Source organism: Phoenix dactylifera, chromosome 2, assembly GCF_051530095.1.
Source record: "Phoenix dactylifera cultivar Ajwa chromosome 2, Ajwa_hap1_PhDact_Kaust_v1.1, whole genome shotgun sequence".
Lineage (NCBI taxonomy): Eukaryota > Viridiplantae > Streptophyta > Magnoliopsida > Arecales > Arecaceae > Phoenix > Phoenix dactylifera.
In genome coordinates, this window is record NC_143191.1 from 22,688,420 (window position 1) to 22,694,422 (window position 6,003).

Consider the following 6,003-nt stretch of genomic DNA (forward strand, 5'->3'; position numbering starts at 1 on the left):
TATCATCAACATAAATATGTACTAATAGCATATCTTGGTTTTTCTTCTTTAGAAACAATGTTGTATCTACGTTTCCCCTAGAAAACTCATGTTCTAATAGGAATTTGCTAAGCCTCTCATACCATGCTCTAGGTGCTTGTTTCAAACCATAAAGTGCTTTGTTCAATTTATAAACATGATTAGGGTATTGATGATTTTCAAAACCAAGAGGTTGTTCTACATATACCTCCTCATTAATATACCCATTTAAAAATGCACTTTTTACATCCATTTGAAATAATTTGAAGTCCTTAGAGCATGCAAATGCTAGCAAAAGTCTAATTGCTTCAAGTCTAGCTACAGGAGCAAAGGTTTCATCATAGTCTATACCTTCTTCTTGATTATAACCCTTTGCTACTAGTCTAGCCTTATTCCTTACTACAATTCCATTTTCATCAAGTTTATTTTTATAAATCCATTTGGTACCTATAATTGGATATTCAGAAGGTCTTTCAACTAGATTCCAAACTTTGTTTCTAGTAAATTGGTTTAATTCTTCTTGCATTGCATTTATCCAATTTACATCATTTTCGGCTTCTTCTATGTGTTTGGGCTCAAAATGTGAAACAAAGGCTAGATGATTATTTAAGTTCCTAAGAGATGCTCTAGTCCTAACGGGTTGAGATGGATCATCTAGAATTAATTCCTTAGGATGCCCGTGAGCAAATCTCCAAGCTTTAGTTAACCCATGATCTGCTATAGCCTCTTGGCTTGATGATGCATCTTCAATTAATTTTTGATTATCATCTTGTAATGTCATCTCATCTATCTTTTCTTCAAGAATTTCAGTATCATCATCAAAATTAACTCTCTTACTAGAGGAGATATCACTAGAATCATCGAAGACAACATGTATGGATTCTTCTATAACTAGGGTTCTTTTATTAAAGACTCTATAGGCTTTACTAGTTGTAGAATATCCTAAGAATATGCCCTCATCAGATTTAGAATCAAATTTACCTAGATTATCTTTTCCATTATTATGAACAAAACACCTACATCCAAAAACATGAAAGTAATTTACCTTTGGTTTTCTGTTTTTCCAAAGTTCATAAGGTGTTTTCTTTATAATGGGTCTCAATAAAACTCTATTTAATATATGACAAGAAGTATTAATGGCTTCTCCCCAAAAGTATTTAGGGAGGTTACTTTCACATAACATAGTTCTAGCCATTTCTTCTAGAGTTCTATTTTTCCTCTCCACAACTCCATTTTGTTGTGGTGTCCTAGGTGCAGAAAAATTGTGTGTTATTCCCTTCTTACTACAAAACTCATCAAATAAATGATTTTCAAATTCGGTACCATGGTCACTTCTAATAGCTATTACTGAGGTATCTCTAGCATTGGTTACTTCTTTATGGAATTTCTTAAAAACAGAAAATGCTTGATCCTTATGGACTAAGAACATGACCCATGTGTACCTAGAATAATCATCTACAATAACTAGACCATATTTATTTCCACCTAGGCTTGTTGTTCTAGTTGGTCCGAATAGGTCCATGTGTAATAATTCTAGAGGTCTAGAGGTAGAGACACATTTTATGGATTTAAAGGAGTTCCTAGATTGTTTGCCGTATTGACATGCTTCACATATTTTATTCTTTTCAAATCTTAGTTTTGGCAAACCTATCACGGAATCTCTTTTAACTAGTTTAGATATTGTGTCCATGCTTGCATGACCTAACTTACGATGCCATAACCAACTAGCTTCATTGTCCTTAGTTTCATTAACAACTAAACATTGATTATGTTTGGCAAGATCCTCAAGATCTACAACATACACATTTCCACGTCTTATTCCCTTAAAAACTAAACTATTGTCATTTGGGTTTGTTATGATGCATAGTGACGGTTTAAACATAACATTATAACCTTTATCACATAATTGACTAATGCTTAATAAATTATGCTTAAGACCGTCAACATATCTAACATTATCAATAAAAATAGAAGGGGTAATTTGTACTTTACCTATACCAATGATGTGACCTTGGTTGTTGTCTCCAAAAGTCACAGCACCTCCCTTCTTAGCTTCAAGGGTGAAGAATTGATCCTTGTCACCCGTCATATGTCTTGAGCAGCCACTATCCAAGTACCAGCAGTTTTTGTTGACCTTGGCTGCAAGACACTCCTACACAAGCAAATCATATAATCTTAGGTACCCAAGTTTTCTTGGGTCCTTCATGGTTAGTCATGTTGGTTCCTTTTGGAACCCATACCCTTTTAATTTTCCTTTTTGTTTTACCTTTCCTAAAATTACACACATTTGCTTTATGTCCTATAGTTCCACAACAAAAACAGGTTATTTTCTTAGTTTTACTTTCCCCAGCTTTAACAAAGAAGTTACTAAGAAGTTTTTGTTTATTTTTTGGTTTATACCCTAAACCCGCTCTATTAAATACTGCTCGTTGACTATTTAGTATCATATTCAATTTTTCAGAACTATATGTAAACTTTTCTACCAAAGGTTTGTACTTTTCAAGTTCTTTAGTTAGAGTTTGTTTTTCGGTTTTTAGAATGTTTAAATCTTTTATGAGATTCTCGTTTAAGATTTGTTTATTGTTTTTAAGTTCTGAAATTTTCTTAGTTAATTTTTCATTATCTTTACTCAAGGTATTAGTCTTTTGAGTTAAGAGTTGATTGCTTGTCTTAAGTTCTAAATTTTCTTTGGTGATAGAGTCCTTATCCCTAACTAATTTATCATATTTATGTAGGTAAGATTGATTAGCTATTTTTAGCTCTTTATTCTTAAGATTTATTGCCTTATATTCAATCATTAGTTCATTAAATGCATCATAAAGTTCATCAAAAGTAAAATCTAGATGCGATTCGGACGTTACCTCATTTTCATTGGCCATGAAGCAGAAATTGGCCTTTTCTTCTTGTTCATCATCCGATGATGATGATGATGAGTCGGAGTCGGATAGTGTCGTGACAAGAGCCTTCTTCTTCTTGTACTTGCTCCCTTTCTTCAGTAAAGGGCACTCAGCTCTTATGTGATCCGGCTTCTTGCACTCATAACACCCAATCCCCTCATTTTCCCTTTCCTTACCTTTATCCTTGCGATAGGAATTTGAGGGGCCTCTCCTTTGATGAAAGGACTTTTTGTTGTTGATGAATTTTCTGAACTTGCGCACTAGTAGAGCCTCATCATCATCATCCTCATGATCCTCTTCTTCACTGCTGCTACTGCAAGACAGGTCCTTGTTAGATGAAGTGGATTTAAGAGCTATTACCTTTTTCTTATGGGAGGACTCTTCTTCGCTGTGCTGCTTCATTGTGAGCTCGTGAGTCATTAGGGATCCAAGGAGCTCTTCAAGTGGAAGCTTGTTCAAGTCCTTAGCTTCTTGGATTGCCGTCACCTTGGCTTTCCATGACCTTGGTAGACAGCGAAGAATTTTTCTGACAAGCTCACTGTTAGTATAGTTTTTGCCAAGGCTTTTTAGGCCATTGACAATGTCAGTGAATCTAGTGAACATGCAAGTGATTGTTTCATTAGAATCCATTTTAAATAGTTCATACTTATGAACCAATATATTTATTTTGGATTCTTTAACTTGATTCGTGCCCTCATGGGTCACTTCAAGTCTATCCCAAATCTCTTTTGCAGAGTTGCAAGTAGAGACCCTATTGAATTCATTCCTATCTAAGGCACAGTAAAGCACATTCATAGCTTTAGAATTTAGTTGTGCCTTTCTCATGTCATGTTCATCCCAATCCTTTTCTAGTTTGGGTACCGTGACACCCTCTACATATATGGATGGGATGTATGGCCCATTTACTACAATGGTCCACATCTCATAGTCTTGGGCTTGGATGAATATTCTCATCCTAGCCTTCCAATATGAGTAGTCGGATCCATTAAAGAATGGGGGTCTTTGGGTGGACTGACCCTCAATGTGGGTTGTCATTTTGATCTTTTACTCTTAGGGTAGAAGAGTTTTGGCTCTGATACCACTTGTTGCCCAGATAGACAACCCAAGAGAGGGGGGGGGGGTGAATTGGGTTTTAAAATAATTTAGCTAATTAAAACGTTTGTGGATGACTAATTAACGCTTTAGCGTGCTGATTAATTCGTTACTATGTGCTGTGAATGAAATGAGAGAAATAGAATGAGACAACCAATCACAAACACAAAGTTTTATAGTGGTTCGGAGCTAACCCTTGCTCCTACGTCCACTCCCCAAGTCTTACTTGGGAATTCACTATAACCCCTTTTGGATTACAGCCGGTTGTTTTATAAGCTCACAACCAAACTTGTTGTTTTACGAGCTCACAACGAACTCGGTCGGTTTTCCCTGGCTCACCGACTAGAACCACCCCGATTGTTTTTCCGGGATCACAATCGAACCCTTACACGTTGGTTTTACACTCGGCTCACCAACAAACCTCTACACTCTTGATTCAATCCCCTGATTGAACCAAGCAAAGATAAAATGTAAATGAAAGGGACAAACAGAAAAACAAAGCTTTCCAAAAGCAGATAGATAACAATATAAACAGAAGAGAAGTTAGAAGCCCTCAAACACGTTTGAGTTGGAGTTGAGTAGGGCTTCTCGAACTTCGGGTCTCCTCTTGAATGTGTGGTCGACTTGAATGCAGGAGGAGGCTCTTTCAATGTTGGGAAGAAGTAGTTGGATGCAGTTAATGCCGCTCTTCCCTCTTTTCCGTTGAAGAACAGGTTGCAGAGATTGAAAGCTTGATTTCTTTGAGTGGAATCGTTGTTCTCTGCCTTGCTACAGTCCTCTGTGGCTATTTAACCCATCCCCCACGGAAACTAGCCGTTAGAGACCTTTTTCTGCCCGTTCTGCACACTCTGCACAGCCTGACAATATGTCCGTTGGTGGGTTGGAGTCGACTCGCGCGATCGGGAGTCGACTCGGCTGTAGCGGGAGTCGACTCATGCTTTTTGGAGTCGACTCGGCAACTGTTCCGGATTTGAATTAAAGTCGCCTCTTCGACTTGGAGTCGACTCGACTTGACCCGGAGTCGACTCGCCAACTTCTGGAGCTGACTTGGCATTTTCGGAGTCGGCTCCTCCCATGAAATCCGTAGATCAACTTATCAACTTGGTCCGCTCGAGTCGACTCGTTAATCCTGGGAGTCGACTCGGCGCTCAGAGCCCGAACTCCCGATCTTCTGTCTTTTGGCTCGTCCAGTCTTGGAGTCGACTCGAACTGTTCCGGAGTCGACTCGGCTCTCGGTTTCCGAAACACGGCCTTCTGCCATTTTGGTGTAGCGCTGCCTTGGAGTCGACTCGTGCTGTCTTGGAGTCGACTCAGCGCTCAGAGACAGTAAATCGGTCCTCTGTCTTTTTGGGGTCGCGATGTCTCGGAGTCGACTCGGGCATTGCGGGAGTCGACTCGAATCTCAGAGTCCGAAAACTGCTCTCTGACTTTTTCTTTGTATACCACTGAGAGTCGACTCGCGCTTTCTTTGGAGTCGACCTGCCAACCATCGGAGTCGACTCGCGTTCAACAGGAGTCGACTCGAATCTCAGGGTCGAAATAACGCTCTCTGACTTTTCTGTCTGTAACTTCTTGGAGTCGACTCATACTACCCCGGAGTCGACTCGGTGAACATCGGAGTCGACTCGCGCATTTCAGGAGTCGACTCGTTGACAGGTTTTGAGTTGATGCTTTCTGTTTGTCTGTCTGTTCTCAGTTGGAGTCGACTCGTAATGGTCAGGAGTCGACTCGAGCCCGTGCCAGTGATCCTGATACGCTTGGAGTCGACTCGTAATACTCTGGAGTCGACTCGAGTCTCAGACTTTGGTTCAAACTGACTTCTTAACTTATCCAAAATATTATGAACCAAGTCTTGAACCACTTAGACAAGATTTTCACTGAAACACTCAATTGAATTCATTAGTAAACAATAGATATACTCAATTGCTTTGATCTCATCAAAATCAAATAGGGTTATGATCAATCACTCCACAAGGCGGAGATCACGGGACAGGGC